Consider the following 20,844-nt stretch of genomic DNA (forward strand, 5'->3'; position numbering starts at 1 on the left):
ATCTCCATGAATGTTGCACTTAGAAACGTGGAAATTGTTTTTGTTAACTTCAGGAGAGACAGGTCAATAACTTTTTAATTGTGTTTTGGGACACACAGGGACTGTATAAAAAGTTTTTTCCTATTTTAATTACTATACACCCCTTTGAAAGGTGAACATATCCGAGTACTACACCTTATTGGGAAACTTTTTTCTAATTAGAAAAGTATACTCCCCTCCCCCAGGATCAATGTTTCGCCATCAAAATGTAATGTCATACTCCCTCTTTGCTATGCACCTTGTATGCAGGGTGTTCTGTTAATGAACCGAAAAACTCAGAGGGTTGTTGTTAGTAGGCATCAAGAGAAAGGGAAATTGTGAATGGAACATGGTGTCGCAAACCACGTTAAGAGGGTGGAAGTCACGAAAAACACATGCAGATTTCGACGTCACGCTTGAACAATAAGAATCACAATAATAACTACAAAAATATTTATTTGATTAATTATTACAAGAGTTGTTGGAGTGGCGGTCATTACACAGTCTACAACGACGTAAAAACGATTCCCGGGCGGGCTAGAAGATATCAATGAATGAACGCCAGGGTCTCTGCCACCGGACTTATCCCATATATGATCATTGCCACCGCTACCTTATCCTAATCGAAGGGCAATCCACAACACACAATCGCTCTTTCACAACACAATCCCTAAGAGATTTCATTTTTTATGAATTAGATGTTGACGTGCCGATTCATATGCCGCGGACTATACGATGATACTTATTCTAAAAGTAGCGGAGTTCACATCTGCGGATTGTACACTGCTCGAATGTCCAGGAAATTATGTAATATTTTTGACTTTTCTTATCAAAAATCTAACTTATTCAACAGGTATTGAATATGACCAAATGAAATACCTCAATTCAATGTCAGTACCACAATGTTCTTAATGATAAATAAGGGAAAAAAAACAACAAAAAATGCGACCAAAAATAAAAATGATAAACCGATAATATAGTATAACGACTACCATTGCGTTTCGAGTGTGACCATTGTACTAACCCTAAACTGCGTTCCGGGGGGGATCCTTCGTAAATATATTATTTATTGTACCGTAATACGGTAGATTAAGCAAAAAGAAAATAAATGTATAAACTAAAAGTTAGATAAACAGACTGTTTATAAAAAACAATAACAAAAATCCGAAACACCTCAAAGAATATCTTTTGCCCCTTTTCTTTTATGTTCAAGAGGGTTTTAGTCGTAATCGATTCGTTCAGTGGAACGTTTCATCATAAAATTCGTTTGCCTTGACACTATAAAACAAAAATAAAATTCCTCCATTTTTTTGGTTTTACTTCGAAAAATACGAAAGAACAGTGATTTCGTAAGAAATATATATTAGTTTTTATGTTATAGATTTCGCCAAATATATATGTTTTTTCTGGATTTAAGCTCTTATTTTTTTTTTCTGTCGTATTTTATTTCGCTTTCTTTGTAATATCACTCCATCATTGTATGTATTTTAGACTGAGGCAACAGCTTGCATTTCGATCGGCTTAAGTTCAAGAAATATATGTGTAAGAAACAAACATTAAAACATTAGAAGGGCTAAACAAAAGAAGGATTGCTTTTAGATTATATATTATTTAATTTTTTTTTCGAAATTCTTCGAATTCCTTTTTGTTTGTGTGCGTTTTAATGCATTAAATCCAATGCGCTTACAAATGTTCTCATTAAACTATCGGGCATTTTAAAAAAGGAATTTTTTTGTTCTTATTAGAACGTCAACTGAAAGTGAATAATTTTTTTTTTCTCTTGTCTTATTGATCGGTTGCATTCAGTTTGTTTTTAATTGAATAAGTAATAACCGATGAAATAGCGGATTTTGTCCTGAAATTTTAAGAATTAAGGGAAATCAACGGAAATGTATCACTTGTGAGTTAGAATTCAAAGTTTTGGGGTTTTTTGGCTGACGTGAAGTATAGTTTTGTATTTTCGACGTTTCGTTCCCATGAGTGGCGAACATTTTCAAGAATCACGTAACGGCGGGCAAAAGGCTACTGCTTACAACTTCTCCCTGTTTGAGTTGCACTGCCTCGTAAGTAGTAGCCTTTTGCCCACCGTTACGTAACTCTTGAAAATGTTCACCACTCGTGCGAATGAAACAGCGAAAGACAAAAACTAAACTTCGCGTCTGCCAATAAACCCGAAAACTTTGAAATTGAATTATAATTTACACGATAGCCACGAAATACTTTTTTTGTTTCACTTGTGGAGTGAAACAAAACGACAGTATTTATAAATTCTAAATGAAAATACAATTCACGCTGCTTAATGTGATCACATCGGGACTCTAGGTTTCTTATAGCAATAACCGAATAATACCTACATCCCAAAAAATCCAGTTTGCAAATACGGTGCCCATACACCTTAAGACAAGGTTACCATATTTATCACCGATTCGTCAAATAGAGATCATCCACAATTTTCAAGGCCCAACGAGTTATGCCATTTCTATGATGACATCTGATAATATCTTAGTTATACAAAGAACCAACATCGCGATCACAATTGAGGAAATTTATTCAATTCATGTGATATAATCACGCTGTCTGTTTGCCATGTCCGACTATATATTTTGATGTTCAGTTCAGGGCGGGGTGAACAATCTTTCCATTTTGTTTAACAGAACGAACTCAAGTTACTTAAAGTTGTAAATGAATGAAATTTTATAACGTAAATATGAATTGAAACTATTCAACAGCTTGAAAAAAGACTGATGTTTATTTTAAACACGCGATTCACTCTTAAAAAGAATCAATACTCACAGAAAATAGCTTGACTTTATTATTTGTTCCAGGGCGAACTCATGAAATTTTCGTTTGAACCATTCCACCTGTGAATTTTACTGCTTTAGCTCATGTTTACCTTCCTATTCCGGATTGGTTTCCTAACTCGTTCAATATAAGATTTAACGTATTTACTAAAGATAGTACGTGCTTGGAGATTTGGAATATGTCAAGTTGTTTTCTGCGTATATTCACTTATATTGCAAAGAAACTACCGATATGTTAGATTTTTCTTCGTAATTCTCCTTCGTTCTCTTCGAAATAGGAATTTGAATCTCATTTTTTTCTAGTAAGCTTACATGCTTATAATAACAAATAAATTTACTTGATTTCGATTTTAACGAGTAATTTTCTATTTTATCGTAATTTTTCGTAATGTCCCGCTTCAAAGAAGACTAATAATATAGTCAGATTTTTAAAAAAATGCAATTTCATTGCGTTGTTTTGCGTTACTTTTGTTGTCATTGCAGTTCTCTTGGCAGCTCTTGTTGGTTACATTGCCTCAAATCTGCTCACATCGTTGTTATATACATCGCGCAAAAGCAGTTGGCGATAAATTCGAATGATATGAATTAAACGTATAGGCGATAAATGTGGTAGCCTTGTTCCACGTTACAAAAGGAAGAAGGGAAAGAAAGCAAAAATGAAATCAGGGTGGGGGAGGAACAGTACAGAGATAATTGAATAAGAGAGTACTAATAGTAAGTAATCTTGCTTTTTTTCGCCTTCAGCTACAAACTTCTTTTGTAGTTTTTTACTTGTTCTCTTTCTCCCTTCTATGTACAGTACATAATAGAAGGATTAGTTCTGAGAAAGGTACTCTGTCTCTCTCTCTCTCTCTCTTTCTTTCTCTCTACACATTATATATATATATATATAATGTATATTCTTCATGTATATATATATATATATATACATGAAAAAACAATCAGCTAGATTGAATTGATTCCACTGGCGTTTTAACGCAATATTACGTCACTGATCGTAAAGGGGTTAAAGTAAAAACTGCATAAATCACATCTACGAAACCTGAACCAAACATAAACATTTTATTTTCGACTCTCCACCAACTGGTAAAATTAAAGCTTTGAATTTGATTTTATTAACGAGGCTTTTAAAAGTCCCCCCAGTTGACGGTAACTAAGACATTTTAATCATCGAATCATACGAAATTATATAATTGTAGCACTATTACCTAGACATCATTTAGTACAAATATACACTTGAACGCGAGTTCGGTTTCCCGAGAGCGTAGTTATACACACACGCATACTATTCAAGTTATTTGGATCGAAGTGAATCCCGTGAAAAGAATACGCTGCCATGGAAGACGAGAAGTATTCGGACTTTGTGTTGCTGCTATTGAATATTCGTGATCACACACACACACGTGTGTTTGTATGAGAGATAGAGAAAGAGCGTTCTCTCATACCGATGGGAAGTTGTTTGACGATGCCAGACAAATCTGAAAGGCCGCGGTAAAGTTGTGGGATAAGAGCCAGGACCTCGCTGCTGGAATGGAAAGAACAAGAAGAAGCCCTCGCAACGAAAATGAATTCCTAACACGGCATGGATCCCATTCGCTGAATTAATCTTTGGTCTGGTGAAAGGAACCGTTTGCAAAGTCATTTATTTCATCAACGGGTGTCTTGTTCGAGACAATGGCTTCGAGGCCGACCACAATTATTCCGACGGTCCGCGATGTCTCTCTGCCCAAAACGTCAGGTTCGGAGCCACAAAGCGATTAATACGCGCTGCGATAGAGAATCGGCAGAATCCATTTATTCGTTTTTCGAGCGAAAGGAACTCTGAAGCGACAGAAGATCTTTGAAGAAAAGGATCGGGCTCGGTTCTCTACGAGCAGAACGAAAGTATTTTATGCCCGGAGCAGATTGCTTCAGATAAAAGCGGCATATTTTCCATAACCAAATGCCATTGGGCACAGGAAATGTATTGATTTTTAGGCAAAATCTCGACCACACATATTCAACATCGCTGAACTTGATCTATGAGTTTTTCAACCACAGTGGAAGTTTTCCACCCTTTTCTCGTCACGAGCACCGTTTTTGCCAGCCCAAGATGGAAATCACACCCATATGAAAACTCTGAGGGGTGTGGGCCGATGTCCTGATATAATTCTTACAGAATCATCAACTACAAGAATAAATGATTGGATCTACATTCTTAATTGTCGTAGACTCAGGCAGAAGCATCAAATGCCCGTGAGTGCTTCATAATGATGACAGAAATCCTGATTGTTTGAAATCAGTTTTATAGGTTCTTTGTACTGTAAAAGATTACATTATAAACCGTTGTCTCTCACTTGTAATGCAACCGTGGCAATCTTAAAAAAGTATGCTGCATGTTCCATCACATCATCCGTGAGCTAAAGAATTCCTAGTTATGAATCAATGTCCGAATATCTTGCCCGAAAGGCTTGCCCATCATTGCTATAGGCAATCCCAAACAAGATTTATAAAATATATATCCTTGTATAGGGGTATATCATTATATCGAGCATTATTGTCGATATATTTATCGTTATATCGTGTATCGTTGAGTGAGGTTTCCCTGTATTAAAACAAAAACGCATAGTGAATCATTTGACGAATACATTAAGAAAAGAATCATTTCAAATACATTAGAACAAATAAAAATAAAGTATTATTTCAGCCCCAATTTTATAGCATCATATATTTATACGCATATATAAAATAGAACCACGATCTCGCGGGTGGGTTACTTATTATCCACGTGGGAATATAGCGGCACGCTAAAGGTGAAAATATTTAGTCCACAGATATTTTTCCCCTTCCGTATAAAGAGAGAAGAAATCCAAGAACAGACTCACGAGAGGAGAAAACAAAACAAAACTAAATATCGAGAGGAGAAGTCGCTTGTGTGTTCTTGTCGTCTTTTTTGCTCCGCTTGAAGATCTTACGTGATTCCCACCAAATCTGCATAAAAAAAAATAGAAAAAGAAACAAACAAGAGCACTTTAGCATAGACAAGTGTGTGTGTGTGTGTATACCGAAGTACCATTTCGCAAAGTACGCATCTTGAAACAAGCAAAGAAAAAACAAAACTAAATAAAAACACCGGAGAAGTTTTCCGCCTCGTACTTCTTTCTTTTTAGAGTCTAAAAAAGAACTAATGTAAAAAGAAAATGCTTGAGATAAAACATTCAAAACAGCAGTAAAACCGAACGCACACAAATGCGCATCTCAAAATAGAGCGTTCTCGTACCATTACGTTTTACTCTCTTCCCCCTACTCTCTGATGTTCTCTTCTTTCAACTACCGCAAAACAGTACCTTTCTTCTTTTGTCATCATCATCATTATTGCTATTATATGTGAATGGGGCTCGATGTGGATGTTGTTTTCGAACCCATTTTCTGAAATTATTTTGAATAAAACTCGCCACAGTCTCTATTAAAAGGCAACTGATTACGTACGAGGAACCTTTTTTTTTTTTTTTTTTTAAATACTGTGATATTCACAAAACAAGTGTGGGTTTGAATCCAAATACTGTATGAAATAAAGAAATACAGTAAAATTTCTGAAATATCTCTGAAAATTTTTGAGATATTTTAAATTATGTCTTCGAAATTGGCTCGATTTCAGTACTTACGCCAGACATTGTACATGGAAAACCACATTTTTTTGAATAGTTTTGATACTATATATTTCTATGACTGTTATCTGTGCAATGATCTAAAAGCTTTAAGATACACAAAGTATTTTCTGAGATATGGCAGTGTTTTGTGAAACAATACGTTGATTTTCGCACAAAAAATCCAAGGTTTTTTTTATTCCAACAGCTGTAAAATACTAATTTCTGAACATATGACCAAGATCCGAGTTCATTGCACAGCTAATGTTATTTGGAATACTGTTGAAAAATCTTATGGGAGTATCTTTCACAGTTGGTGAGAAATTTGGTTTCCCGTGGAATAAAGTAAAGAAAAAAAATGAATCTTCAAGAACGGAGTTTGCAAATTGTTTGTTTCCTTCGAAACCATTGTTGCGGATGATTTAAATCAGCCATAACGTTGTTGTTACTTATTGCATTTACACGAATGAAATAGTTTTGGATTGTGTGTGAAATATTTTTCCAAATGAATTTATAATATCATTTTCGACAATTTTAGAGAAAAATCGTCATTTGAACTTAGTCAGTTGCCGAACCTCCTCAGTTTGGCAAAACAATCATCGAGAATTGGGGTTTACACGTGATCCAGGGATATATATACAGGGTGATTCCACAATTCCCCTCGCCGCATTTTACTGACAAACCGGTGATACTAGAGGTATACTTCTAACTAGAAAAAGTAACGTGTGGAACCTCAGAACGTCATTTATATTGCAAGAAGTGGAAAAGTTATTAAAATATAAAACAACTGTTTATATAGCCATCTTGTCCTCAAAAATTCAATCAGAAAGTCGTTGCCCTGTCTCTCCTGAGACAAGAAAAAAAATGCACGTTTCCAAGTGCAGTATACGTTGAGATATTTCAATTAAAAGATTGGAGAAAAGTTTTGAAAGAGTATCATAAACTAACGTACACCACCTTTTCTCCGTTTATGCTGATTTTTACCAATGTAAAGATTGATTTGCTACTTGATTCTTTTTGATATTTGTATTCAAAAATTTTCGAATTCAAATATCTCAGCGAATATTGCACTTAGAAACGCGGAATATCTTTTGTTGGCCCCAGGAGAGACAGGGACACAACTTTCTGACTGGACTTTTGAGGAAGGTAAGCGTATAAAAAAATAATTTTTACATTTTGATAATTTTTCATCCCTTTGCAACACGAATCATGCATCTCAAGTGTACACGTTATTTGGCTACTTTTTCTGATTGGAAGTATGGCTTTGGGATCAACGGTTCACCAGTAAAATGCGACAATGGGAATAGTGGAATCATCCCTGTATAACTGTAAAACTAGCTTTGCTTAGTATGTCCTTTTAAAAGCATATTGTAAATTTCTATATATACGTGATGCTTGAAAATTAAGAAGGTTAATAGATCATCAGAAACGAAAAGTTATACAGCAAACATACCATGCCGTTATTCCTCGGAGGAATCATAATCGGCATCCAGCAGTTTTTGGCATTTCAATCTTTACTTCAGAAAATGAAAGACAGAACACGAAACCAGCACAACTTGACAACATAAATTCGTTAGGATCACATATATACACTCAGAATACATATTCCATCATGTGCCGATTCCTTAAAAATCCCGTAGAGGAATATGAACGAGGTGCATGTACGGTTAAATAGTAGTAGTAGTAGCACTTTTTTGGCGACCCCAGGTTTTTGGCTGTGCAACTCCTTGGCGGTAAAAATCAGGAATCTTGGACTCCACGAATGTCTGTTGTTGGCCTGCTTTATTTATGAAGCATTTTCCAAGAATGTGGATGTAGGAATAGAAAGGTGAAGCCAGGTTTTACCCTCTAGAAGTGGAATTTCCGCTCCATGTGCAGCGTGACCGAGAAGATTGGTTAAAGATTGGTTTTTTTTTAACCAATCAGCGTTTTCACTTCACACGCGGCGTAGAAAACCTACTTTTAGGAAAACCCGGCATAAGAATAGGTGACGTGATAATTACCGGGGTAGACTAAGGCGATGCAACAAAAAGCGTTTAGTCTAAGCATCTCGATGCACTGTTACTAAACCGTACATGCTCCCCTACACACATTCCTCTACGGAATTTCTGTCGAATCGGCAAATGCCGGAATGCGTGTTCTGAGTGTATGTGTGGCTCTAACGTATTTAAGTTCTCGAGTTGCACTTGTTTCGTGTTCGTGCTGCCATCCGTTTTCCATTCTCTGAAGTAAAGATGGAAGGACTTGAATTTTCATGTTTTGTCAGTATCATGTTGCAGTTGTGCCTGCTCTCTTCGGAGAGACTTTTTCAAATGGGGGAGTGGCTCGCGGTTCACACCTCGAAGCTGCAAAACCGCAGACAACTAACTTCAGCCGACCGCCAGTGTGCTATGGGCCACTGTGCCTCAGGGTGGAAGTCCAGCACGATGCCCACACGACCGCACAGCGGCTACTACTACTTTTACACCATAACTCGTAAACATTCTTCTAATGAATTTTCAATGTATTGGTGCATACTAAAAGGTGTTCTTATTCCAGAAGCGAGAGTAACGATAACAAAAATAATGATCCTATGCTTCAAAGTAAATGGTGGGTTTTGTGTCATTTTTATGGATTTGTTACTTGTAGAATTTGAATTGTTCGCTGTGAGAACCGGAGTTGTAAGCCAGATTTTATATTTCTGGATGATATTTTGCTCCTTACTGCTAGAGCACAAACATTGCACTCTGGTCGGGCAGATAAGCTTCGGTTGAGCCCAAATCATTTCGTTTTCTTGTTTTATATAGCCACATATTTCACAGTTTGAAACATTTGTCACGGCACATTGAAGACGTTCAATTTCATTTGCTATAAATACATATTAGAAACGCGTGCCATGCAATGTAGCCAAAATTCACGAATTTCCCTTTCTTGAAGTTCTGTAACTCGTGGCAATTTTCTACTGATGAGGTTGTTGTAATAGGGTGGGGGGGGGGTATATTTTTTATTCGTTTATCTACTGACGTAGAAACATGATCAGCATAAAGTAACGCAGTGAAGTTAACATTACTGTAAAATAGGGAAAATGAAAATGTCATATTTCTGTCCTAATTTGAATTCACAAAATTATTAAAATATCAAGAACTGTTTCTTGGACGTCCTCGTAATTTCACTCAACAACTGAAAACAGCATCACCAATGCATGTATTTTATTTCCATTACTATCAAAACATTCTTTTGGTTTCTTTTAGTGAATTTCCTAATTGTGTCTCCTACTTTAATAATAATGATATACAGAAAATAGTCTTCATTTTTTGATACGAAGGTGGGCGAGAGAAAAAAAAGTTGTTTACGTGATATCATAAGTAGAAAAGAGGAAATTTTCTCATATGACCGCCTTTTTAGATAGCGATATGATAGAAAAAAACGGGACTCGAAAGCGAAGGAAACATTATCGGAGATTCCTTCCGACCATCAGAGATCGATTTTTTTTCTCTCATACATATTTTTTGTCGTGTTTCTTGGTTGCCGACACTCCCTTCGTTTGCTGAAGGATAGTTGATGTCAGATTCCATTACCATTTTCTTATTTCCTTATCCCTCCCAGGATGTCATTTTTATAAGTTATTATTATTTTTCCCCCATGTCTTCTCTTCTTCTATTCCCATTTTATATATATGCTTTCATATTATTTTTCTTAGGTTCTTCTCCGCTCCCTCCCCTCCCCTTTATATTATATATCCTCGATCTTCTTCTTATTTTGTACCTTTGGCCAATGTTCTACATCGTTTGCTGTCTCTCCGCAACCAATTCTGAATAACAAATGACGAACGCACTGGGAAGGAGAGAGCTTAGGTTCTAGGAATATTCGTCGAATAGCAACGATTGGCGGTAGTGGTGATGGTGGGATGTGTGTGTATATATAAGGTTAAGGTTGAGCGATTCGAAAGGTCCCGAATGTTGTTCATTCAATCATCCGAATGCTGATTTCGTTCAGTTTTTTTTTCCTCTAAAGGAAAAAAAACCCGCTTCTGGAATTTTCTCAGGAGAAATTCTATTTTGCTGTTAAATTTGGGAAGTTTTTTTTTTCTCGAAAATTTGATTTTTTTATGGCTATGGAATAAGATGAATTTTATACGTGTATAAAAATGTACATAGGAAAATATATATATATAAATACATATACCCTTTGGTCTTTCTCTTAAGCTATTTATCTAATAGTTGGAAGTTTTCCTGGAAGAATCCGATCGTTGTTTGAATTTGATGGTAGTCAACCTACCGGAAGCTATTTTCAGTGCCTCGTTCGAATATTATTCAATGTTTATTAATATCAATCTAAAAAGGATTTTTTCTTTTTATTCTCTTGAATTCCTTGCCATGAGTTTTAAAATTTTTTCTCGGATTGTTGCTGAACGCAATTCACTCGCAGACGTTTCTTTCAGTTTTCAGCTTCGATGGAATATTTCGTCTCTCTGAAGAAGTTTAGGTACTTCTACATTGCTATGGTGAAATAATATGTCTGAACATATAAAGAGCTGGAAAACAACGTCCAATATGGTAATATTCTTATATTATATTCATTCGAATAAGAATTCCATGGATTCCTGAATAACGTGAATTTCAGTGTCATGATGAATGCTTAAACGGTGGTTTCTATTCAAACGTTGAATGGTAATGCAAGATCTTCTTTTGGGAAAAATATTATTTTTTATAATGTCATATAGGTTTACGTTAAGAGGTTAATGCAAAAGTGTTTATAATTAAAATGCACGCCACTTGAATTCATTAAATGAGGACCCGGAGAGTTTTTGATAACAATAACCAATTAATAACTATATCCCAAAAAATGCAGATGATCATATTTCCTGTTTTGCGTGAAAAACAAGTCAGCTCTGGTTCTTTTTAACTCAAAACACAATAAAGTCGCAGATCCTTTTCTGGACATCTAATTAATTTGAAACACTGCAAACTAATTTGTACTGCTATGAGGGTTTCAAAGACTGAGCGAATTGCATTATTTGCGATTCCAAGAAGCAATGTTTACTGCACTAAATTTGTATTGTATTAGTCGCTTTATTCGTGCTGCAGTAGCGGGATTGGGTAAGACACCAGGTTAGCAGATCAAATTCTCAGGGAACTGGGGTCAAATCCACTGCTGGGAGGTTGAAATTTCTCTCACGTCCATGTTTTTATCGACATAATTTTTCAGCCACCTCGTTGGGCAATTTTCCCGTTGCTCCATTTGTATACTATTCCATCCTCTTACAAATACATAAGAGAAGAAGTCATAATTTTTCAATATTGAAAGCAGTTGATTAAGGATCAATGGATTATTTTATAACTTTGGAATAAATCCTGATTGTGCCATGCCATTTTTTTTTCAAGTATTGAAATCATTATTTCAAACATTATTGTTTCTGGTAAAATACTTGATGCCAAATTTAATTTTTTCAGTGGTTATGGAATGACATGAATTCTATGTGTATATAAATATATAAGGGTGGGTCACAAATGAAAAGGGACGAGTTGTTATAATTCCGTTTATTTTTTAATGAGTGTCACAAAACTTTGTGTAGAGGTAGAGCACAATGCATTCGTTTGCCGATATATTTCAGGAAATGAAACTCCTGGGTCTAGTTGCTCTTCTTTACTCGAAATTATTTCGCAGACCCAGATAAAAAAACAACCGATTGTCTGTTGGACGATGTTGTCGGTGACCGCCAGCACATATCACGTGATTTCGGGCGACTACCTAGGGCAAGTTCATTCCGCAGTAAGTGTTGTCTTTTTTTTTTATCCCGCCCTACCTCTACAAAAAATTCCGCCGAACTCATTCAAAAATTAATCAAATTATAAATGTTTCGTTTTCATTTGATCAACCCCTTATATGTACGGAAATGTGTTTTGGTCTTTCTCTTGAGCTATCCGTCTAATACAAATAGTAATACAAGGCCACAACATGCAGAGTGCCGAGCGAGGTGGCTGAGAAAAAGACGCCCATGACAAATATGGATGTCCTATATTTCTAAAATACAGCGACCCAATTAAAAATGCAATTATAAAAACTAGAAACAATATATATATACATATATAATAAAATATTATACAATGCCCATAAAAATAATTATGGTTGCCTTATCTAAGTATGAATAGTTTCTCGATTTATAACCCAACTTGATTATATTTTCAAACGTATCAATTGTGTTAGAAATTACAACGCTCGAGGGTGAGGGGGGGGGGGTAAGCTATTCCATTAATCAAAAAACCCTATTAGAAAAAAAATTCTCTGCGACTCCACAACCTAGAATTGCCCCTCACCAATCGATAATGTCGCCCCCCCTTGTCGAACAGCCAATTGACGATGTATTAATAATTTATAGTCCATCCTATCAATCTCATTGCAAATTTTGAACCGTCGATCCCCCCCCCCCCCCACCGACACCTGCGTTCTTCCAATGTAAGCATATTCAAAAAATTAAGTCTTTCTTGCCAAAAAAGTCCCGTTTGCCAAAAACTGACACGCGTAACACTTCTCTTGTGCACACCCTCAACAGGAATGTCCCTCTGCAGGAATGATTTTCAAAACCTTACGGCATACGCGCCAGTCCAGGACGAACTAGGCCTCAGAAAGCGTAAGAATGGCTTTAGAAGGACGCGAAGAGACCTTTCTGAAAATGAAACCGACCATTCTATTCACTTTCCGACCACCGCCGAACAATGTTCACAAAATGTAAGCCGTTCGTCAATGAGAATTCCCAAATCGATGAGTCTAGTTGCATCCGGGTTTAGTGACACCCTTCTAAGAGAAACATGGGTTGTTCGAACGGAAATTGAGCGATTATGCACTTGTGAACGCTAAATGTCACACTCAGCTAAACATCATAATAACAGGACGTTTTCCTATAAAATATACTGATGTTTGTATCGGAAGATAGTCTGCTTACCGGAAGCCATTTTCAGTGTTTCGCTCGAATATTATTTATTGTTTATTAATATAAATCTGAAAACAATTTTTTTAATATATACACTCATTGCCATAAAAATTTGCGCACCCAGAAGAAGCCGTCAAAATGAAACGAAATTTTACACATGTAAGTACTACGTTGATATAAGTAAGTGATTAGAAAATCCAAGAAAAAGGATCATTTATTGCAGAAAAAAGTACAGATGAACAGAAGTTTTAGTACTCTGTTGGACCCCCTCTAGCGCGAATGCACGATGCGATACGAGCGGGCATTGAGGCATACAAGTTCCGTATGATGTCCCGAGACATCTCGTTCCACAGTTGCTGTAAATGCGCCTCTAGTTCGACCAACCTCGTAGGCTGTCCAACTTGCCGTCCCAAATGATCCCAGATATGCTCGATTGGTGACAAATCTGGGGATAGAGCAGGCCAGGGAAGGGTGGTAATGTGGCAAGGCAGTCTTGTGACATCCTTGCTGTGTGTGGCTTAGCATTGTCTTGTTGAAAAATGGCTCCTGGGAGCCCTGCCATGAGTGGCAACACATGTGGCTGAAGGATGTTATGGACGTACCGCTGGGCTGTCATTGTGCCATGGATCAATATTAGGGGTGACCGTGTATCGTAAGCAATGGCACTCCATACCATGACACCAGCTGTGGGAGCGGTGTGCCGCTGTAAAGCGAAGGCAGGATTGAAGCGTTCACCACGGGGCCTCCACACACGAACACGATTGTCATCACTGCTCAAGTTGAATCTCGATTCGTCGCTGAAGACGATCTGGTTCCATTCCGTTGCAGTCCAATCCCGTCGTGCTCGACACCACTCCAAACGGAGGCGTTGGTGGGTGGGTGTCATTGGCAGCACACGTAATGGGCGCCGCGATACCAGATGTCCTTCAGCCAGGCGCCTTGCGATGGTTCGAGAAGACACAGGGGCCCGTAGTGAAGCTGCTGCCTATGTCTGGATAGCGGCCAATGAGGCAGTTGGCTCTACGCGTGCGTTTCGGATGATGTGACGGTCTTCTCGACGACTGGTCTGTCGAGGGCGTCCTGAACCTGGTCGCCGTGTAAATGACGTCTCTTCTGTCCACTGGTCCCAACACCTCCTCACAGTAAAATCAGAACGGCCTAGTTGACGAGCTACTCGCCGAGCTGACCACCCAGCTTCCATCATTCCCGATCATTCTTCCCCTATCGAACTCTGAAAACTGCTCATATGGTCTTCGACGGCGGCGTAACGGCATGTCTACCTCAGCATTTCCTTTGCAAACGATTAAAAAATACACTCCAGCAAGCTCTGCTTACCTGTTTTATACTCCAAGGAGAACGAAGTTCAACGCCCTCTAGTGGCATTACGGAATGCGCAATCACGCTGCATTTCTAATCATTTGCATATCTGCCCGACATGTACCTTCAGGCCAACTTTCGTTTCAATCCCACAATTATTTCTTGGTGCGCAAATTTTTATGGCAATGAGTGTATATATTCGCTTGAATTCCTCTCCATGAGTTTTGAAATATTCATATTGAGCAATTCATCTATACCTTCGATAGAATATTTCGTAAGTCTGTGAAGAAGTTTAGGCATTTCGATATTGCTACGGTGAAATAACATGTCTGAACGCTATACAGAGCTGAAAACAATATTAAAAATATGGTTATTTTAGTATACTAGATGCATTCAAGTAAGGATCCATGAATTCAGGCATTTCAAAATTATGGTGTCCCTATATTTTCAAGTGATGAAATAAGTTTTTACACATGATGATTTCTACTCAAATAAATACTGTATATGGCATTATAAGATTTCTTTAGGGACAATACAATTTTTTTTCAAGTTACTTGTACTATTACATTTCCTTACAAAATATGAAAAAGTAAGTGTCGTATTTTTATGTTTCGAAAGACTGTCGAATAGTAATGAATTGATACAAAAATTTAAAACTTGGAAATGAATCCTAATTCTGCCATATAACATTGAACTGTTGAAATCGAAACTATATATCAGGGGTGGCCAACAGCTGGCCCGTGAAGTGATTTTATGCGGCCCGTGACAAGGTAAAAGTACCGTGGAAAAATTGAATTTGTGATCATTATCTGAACTATCGGCTCCACCAGCAGATTTCTTGATTAACAAACTGCTTACAAACTTCTTATTTCTAGTGACGAAATTAATTTAATAATTAACTAATTAATTCAATTAATAATGGAGCGGCTCATACACCGAAGTTGCACCACTGATGTGGCCCGCGACGTTATAGCTGACCATTATGTTGGCCCGCGAACAGAAAGAAGTTGGCCATTCCTGTAATGTATGACTGCTTCTTGTAAAATATTTGATGAGGAAATTGGATTTATTTTTTCTTTTTGGCTATGGAATAAGATGAATTTGCAGCGTGTGTAAATGTATATACCCGAATATCCTTTCTGAATACCCTTTGGTCTTTCTCTCTTAAGCTCTCCATCTAATAGTAGGATTTTTTCCTACAAAAATCGTTGTTTGAATTTGATTATAGTCAACGTACCGGAAGCAATTTCCCGTACCTCGTACGGATATTATTCAATGTTTATTAATATAAATCTAAAAAGGATTTTTCTTTTTATTCCCTTGAATTCATTGCCATACGTTTTAAAATTTCCGGACTGATACCGAACATAATTCCCTTAGACTTTTTTTTCAGCCTCGATGGAAGATTTCGTAAGTCTCTGAAAAAGTTTAGATATTTCAATATTGCTATGGTGAAATAGCATGTCTGAACACCATAAAAAAAGCTGAAAACAATATCCAATATGCTCATATTCCTATATTGGATGCATTTGAATAAGAAGGCATGAAATTGGGAAATCAAAAGTTTCAGTGTCCCATGACTTCAAGTCTTGAAATAAGACTTTTTATACATGAGGTTTTCCAGTAAAATATTCAATGGCATCACATATAAAATCTTTTTTAGGGACAATATAATTTTTTTCATGTTATTTATATGTATAAATACATGCTTATTTCATTCTCTTGCGAAACATGAAAAAGTAGGAGTCGTATTTTATTTTATTTTTATTGAAAGGCAGTCGAATAAGAATCAATGGAGACAGAAATTTCTAAGTTGGAAATGCATAGGAATTCTTTCACGTCGTGATTTTCAAGTGTTGAAATCCAAAGTTTTAAACGTGATAGTTTCTAGTAAAATATTCTATGTCGACACGTGATTGTTTCGACAAACAATTTCGTTATTTATGAAAGAGATATGGGATTTTTAAATGCCGAAATACATGAAAATTTTGTTTTTAAATTAAATTTGGAATCTTACACCTTAAACAAGGGAAAAATAATCAAGTGCCCTCATGAACAAATTTTTTTTTCCTAATTAATAAAACCTATGATCCCAATTGAGAATATTGGCCGTGTTAAAACCGAATGGGCTGACCCGTTATTTCAAACACGCTGGTTGATTAGTTACAACTGTGGCTAATAGATAGTTCCACAGATTTTTATATACATTGTATGATATTTTCCTTCACATAAACGACATCGTGGTAGATTCAAAAGAGTCATCGTACAGAGCAAGGATATAACAAAAGTGATGAGTGAGTTTAAAGCGTATTTTCAAGCAATGGATTGCTTTGTCGCACAGACGTATTATTGAAGCTATAACAGCGTTTGACGGCTCATGCCTTCAAAAGTGTGCATTCAACAGTGATCTTCAAATGGCCTAAAGATGTTGTGAATTAAAACGACTGTGGCACCATCTATCAGTTAAAATCGTATTACTTATTTTGTAAACTGGTGAAATTCGAAATTCCAGTCCTACCCATGAAAAAACGTACCTCTTGTTTCATTTTTCTTTCATCCACCACTGTTTTAAAGTTTTGTAATTTAAAGTTGGCAAGTCCTTACTGAAACACTCCGTATGTTCTGGTGTATAACTGATTGCAATCGAAATTGGAATGAATGGATTCAGACGTCTGCGAGCAGTATAGGGGCTGTATTCACATCACATTGTTCAACTATATTTGTAGGGATGAAATCAACTGCATCTTAGTTTGAGTCATATCCGCTAAAGAACGGATATTTTCACTTCGAGAATAGCAAATAAACAGAGTTTTTGCATGAATTAATAGTTATTATTAATCGTTATAATAAATAATTAATCGTTATAATAAATAATTAATCGTTATAATAAATAATTAATCGTTATAATAAATAATTAATCGTTATAATAAATAATTAATCGTTATAAATTAACGATTAATTATTTTATATGATAATATATGTTTTTCTCCCAGTTTTTTAAACAAAAACTTCCGCATCGTGATCGAAATATTATTTGTTTCCTGTGTGAATCAATATAATCATTATACTGAGAGTTGTGCCACTTCCTACGATCCCGTACCTCTGTCTCGCCGCTTTCACAGTTGAGGGACGACTTACATCTCGCCGACCTATACGTCTGATATTATACGTCTTAAAGAACAATACAAAATAATTGGCACGATTCTTTAGATTTCAGTGGCGTGATTTCATGTGGAGATACAGCCCCTTTCAACTTCAGGTCATTTGTGGTAGGGAAGTCAGGAAGAAAAACGCAATTCCCATACGCTGAAATGCACCGTGCGCACCTGTCTATACCATAGTTTCCCAACCCTTTTTGTCCCATCGCCCCCTTCTTCAGAAATTTTTTTTCCCAACGCCCCCAACGCAATCCAACCTATAGGATCCTATGTTATACCTGGAACATTCCACCGCCCCCCCAGGGGGCGTTAACGCCCACGTTGGGAATCACTGGTCTATACACCGTAGATGAATACGAGTCTTTTCATATCATGTGTTGGATTCAAAACTTTTGCACATGACGGGGCTTAGTGAAATATTCAAAGGAAATACGAAACTTTCCAGGGTAAAAAGTATCTCGTTATTTCTAGAATTTATATGGTTTATAGAGTTTGATTTCCCAATATCACAAAAATATGAATAATAAACAGTCATGAAAATGCATCAACAAATATTTCAGCTTCTTATGACCAAAATACGAATTCCAATTTCTATCGCAAAAAATACCAAGATGAGAATTGCATTCCTTGCATATGAACCTTGCTTAAACATGTACAATCATGAAAAATTGGAATATGCTTACAAATCCATATGATCGGCTTGATGAGATGCATCATCATCTGTAAAATATTCTGACAAGAAACGTCAACGCGATATTTCGATTTCCCATGTTTTGAAAACATAGGAATAGAAACGTGCTATTTGTATGCATTGACTTATTTTTTTCATGTCTTGGAGATGTGTCTAAGAAAGATAAGAGAAAGGTGCCTAAAGCAAAACTATAGTTTGTTTTACAACTTCGCATATTTATCTCTTTCTATCACAGATAGCGCTTCCTATTGTACTACAAGCTGAGTTGTGTTTCCACGAATATTGACATCAGACGAGAATCGCATACAAATACTATGATCGCCTCACAGAAATCTGCAATCTCGGTGTGTTTCAAAGCCTTTGCATAGATAGACGTATGCTTTAGAAAAATGTATGGAAAAACATAAAAAAATTACAATAAAAATGATGGTACATACTTGCTGAACCCGCTGCTGGCCATCTCTGTAGCTGAGTCCACAGCATAGACTTATCCCGTGTAGACCCTGCATGAGACAACGTGGTGGTTGCTTTTTCTCACTGTAGAATGTTTTTTAGTCTTTAGCGAGAAACAGCAGTGAAATTCTGCGTGAGGGGGAAAGAACGCCACACAAAAAAGTGAAACGTTTTTGTTTTCCTCAGAACTGGTTCTGTATAATAACTGGTGTGTGATTAAGTACCGAGAAGATGATGAGTGGTGAGGGATGTTAAAAGAGACTTGACCGTGTAAGGTGAAGAATATAAATTTGGTTTGGTGGAGCGGGAGTGTAATCAGTAATAGAGCCCTACTATGAAATACCCTACTGCCCTATTCTGAAAAATGCATCTAACCCAGAGTTTCGTGTACTCGGAGGTTATTTTTGATGAAAAGTGTTCATTTCTCTCTCTCTCTCAAATTCAAATATAATCACGGGCTAATTGCTGAATTGGTAGCTACTTTCAAGTTACAACCGATAATTGTTTCGTTGATCAGAAGAGGATTGGTATGACATCTACTTTTTTCTTGAAGACTGGTCACGATTTCCAACGTCACTCGGCCAGCCTTTGAAAAAAAATCGGCTAATGCGATGCTCATCAATGATAATTCACCAGGTCGGTTCAACTTGTCGCGTAATTTCAGAATATCACTTTTCGTATATTTTTGTGTGAGTAATTATTTTCCTGCCATGAGTGCGGAGGGGGGGGGTTTCCATGTTAAATAGGAGTGGGGGTGGGTGGGTGTCAATAGTTATATACAGGGTGTCCTGTAAATGCTGGCACGGCCTTTATCTCATCAACCATCCGGCGTAGAGGTATGATTTCAATTTGAAAGAGATATTCAACAGGCGTTCAAAAATTACCTTTTAAAAGTTTCGTGAAAGAAAATACAGAGTGTAACAAAAAAAAAAAAAAAAAAAATCTAAATTTTTATTCCCCATCCCGTGCTCTAACTTCCAATAAGAAAGTTTTTTCCCTTCCTTTTCTGATGTCAACCAAAAAAAAAATTCCATTTTTTTTAAGTGCAGCTTTCACAGAGATATTCGAAAAAAAGGACGAAATTTTGGGGAAGAACAGCATTAAATGCTAGAAAATCGTTCTACTGCATCCCCTATATAAAGGTCGAACTGAGCATTCACTGGTGCATATACACTTGCGACACACCTCTTGATCCCAATTTGGTTTAGATCAGTGGCATAAAAGTCATGCTTTGACTTGCATCATTTTGCAACTTTTCGAAAGTTCGTAAGATTTAAGGACATCAAACACCCGTTTTATCTGTAATGAAGCGATATTAGGAATCAAAAGTTTTTATATCGTATTTTTCAGCTGGCACAGACAAAATACTTTAGAAGTTAGTAGTTATATTTAACAATCTGAAGTTTTACTTCTACCGTACGAGATTCTCACGTTTTTTCTACCTGAAGGAGTTGAGCTCTGACTTAAAGGAATGTGTAAATTTCGAGTTAGAATAAGGTAATATGAACTTTGAGAAATTGTCAGCAGAGGGCAGCACTCAAATTTAAACTTCTAGGAGGGGCTATTAAGATGGCTTCCCGGGGGGGGGGGGGTAACCGGAATTTATTACGTAAAACTTATCAATAAAATTCTGGGAAAAGAATTGTATCTGAATATAAATATACCTTGCATCATCTTGGCTGAAAAAAATTGAACGAAGAGGAGTATTTCTGCAGAAAAAAATTTAATTAAAAAATTTTAAATTTTAAAAAGAAAAAAAAAAGATTACCGGACATCTCTTTGTTTTTAATGAAATTTTTGAGTATCAAAAAATGCAAAAACATGTTGCAAATTCCAAAAAAAAAAGAAAAAAAAATGAATTCTCGTTTCT

General features: G+C 36.5%; 1 long non-coding RNA gene across 1 annotated transcript in view; it reads right to left on the minus strand.

Annotated features, from left to right (window-relative positions):
• Positions 1 to 19,055, minus strand: part of LOC149087025 (uncharacterized) — a 109,445-nt gene extending 90,390 nt beyond the window's left edge. Inside the window, exon 1 of the long non-coding RNA XR_016192567.1 lies at positions 18,959 to 19,055. This is a non-coding gene — a long non-coding RNA (uncharacterized LOC149087025). The remainder of the gene's footprint in view (positions 1 to 18,958) is intronic.
• Positions 19,056 to 20,844: the final 1,789 nt, after the last annotated feature.

This window comes from Pholcus phalangioides, unplaced genomic scaffold (assembly GCF_987345545.1).
Source record: "Pholcus phalangioides strain wild (caught in Gottingen) unplaced genomic scaffold, Ppha-v1.0 ptg000004l_1, whole genome shotgun sequence".
NCBI lineage: Eukaryota > Metazoa > Arthropoda > Arachnida > Araneae > Pholcidae > Pholcus > Pholcus phalangioides.